Source organism: Octopus bimaculoides, chromosome 9 (genome assembly GCF_001194135.2).
Source record: "Octopus bimaculoides isolate UCB-OBI-ISO-001 chromosome 9, ASM119413v2, whole genome shotgun sequence".
NCBI lineage: Eukaryota > Metazoa > Mollusca > Cephalopoda > Octopoda > Octopodidae > Octopus > Octopus bimaculoides.
The window spans coordinates 3,569,048-3,570,824 of NC_068989.1; the positions used below are offsets into that span (position 1 = coordinate 3,569,048).

Consider the following 1,777-nt stretch of genomic DNA (forward strand, 5'->3'; position numbering starts at 1 on the left):
ATATATATATATACATATATGTGTGTGTGTGTGTGTGTGTATGTATATATGCGTGTGTGTGTATGTTTGTATGTCAGTGTTTGTCTCCCCACTTTTGCTTGACAACCGATGTTGGTGTGTTTACGTCCCTGTAACTTAGCGGTTCGGCAGAAGAGACCGATAGAATAAGTACTAGGCTCACAAAGAATAAGTTCTGGGGTCGATTTGTTCGACTAAAGGCGGTGCTCCAGCGTGGCCGCTGTCAAATGACGGAAACAAATAAACGAGTAAAAGAGTATGGTAATAACAAGTGCAACAACACCGAAAGTAAAATTGCAACAACAGCAACAACAGCAGCAAAAGCAGCAGTAGTAGCAGCAGCAGCAGCAGCAACAACAACAACAACTATAAACCACATACATAATGTGGTTTTTTGAATTGCATGAACTAAAAAACAGAGGGAGGGGTAAGGGATAAACTACCTGCATCAACTTACTATGAAAGCAGGTAGTAATTTTACCTGGTGCTTATTCTTAGTGCAAGTTTTCAAGAGTGCAGTCCGATTTTAACAGTTATTTTTTCAAAGCTATAATGGAAGTGGCAAAGGAGTATGTTCGGCATATTTTGCTTTATGAGTTCAATAAAGGCAACAACGCAACAGAAAGAGCGAGGAATATTAATTAATGCAGAGTCTATGGGGATCGGACAATAAGCGTAAGCCAGTGTCAAAGGTGGTTCCAGGAATTCCGAGCCGGAAATTACAGCCTAGAAGACGGTCCTCCTACACCGCACCTAGAACCAGTCCTGAGTCGGATCTAAGGTTTGAATTTGGATTTGATACCTTCATGCTTACATATCTGTGGTATCCTATCAACACCTGATACCTTCATGGTTGTTTTACCTCACTATGAGACCTATGTTATTGTACCTAGCAATTTCTGGCGTCCTACTCGTTGATGTGACTAGATTCTAATGAATCCTATAGTTAACCTATCTATCTATCTATCTATCTATCTATCTATCTATCTATCTATCTATCTATCTATCTATCTATCTATCTATCCGTTGTTGATTCTTGAAATGTTAAAGATAGATCGAAAGAACAGAAGGAAATTAGAAAATTAAAAAAAAAAAAGAAAAAAAGGAGAAAAATGAAGAAGAATAAATAGAAGTAAATTAAGCAAAGGACATCAACGTTTCTTTATTATTAGAATAATTGGTCTCCAAAGTAAAAACAAATAAATAAATATAAAAGCGTAATACAAAATGTAAAATAAAAATTTATAAAAAAAATGACAGAATATAACAAGATCAATAAAACTAAATATAGAAATCATTGTTAACTTGGACAATTGATGTGAACTTCTTGGTCTTTAATCATGGAACAAAGGAATCCTCGAGTCAACAAGAGGCTTGTATGTGGTTGCTCACCCATCTAGAAATAGCAGCCATGTCGATATCTTTCTCTCGCACAAGATTCATTCCTATTTACTTGGTTGTCAGATAAATTCGATCGTTTCTTTCTCGTCCCCCGCTTGGCACTTCATTGTCATATGTCTGAAAAGAAGGCAAATGTATTCAAATTTCCCAAAACGACGAACGGAAGTTGTAGAGCAGGGCTAGCCAACCTGAGGCCCGTGGGCCACAGGCAGCCCGCAAACTTTTGTCTTGCGGCCCGCAGACTTTTGTCTTGTGGCCCGCTTGATACTTTCTTGACATGGCTTTATTTAAACAAACAGTTTTAAAAATTTTATCAAAAATTAAAGATTGTAATGAAAAGTAAAAAAAGGAAGATATT

General features: G+C 37.0%; 1 long non-coding RNA gene across 1 annotated transcript in view; it reads left to right on the top strand.

The window, feature by feature from the left end:
- Positions 1-1,777, top strand: part of LOC128248686 (uncharacterized) — a 62,648-nt gene that overhangs the window by 24,755 nt on the left and 36,116 nt on the right. The gene's annotated exons all lie outside the window — the stretch shown is intronic.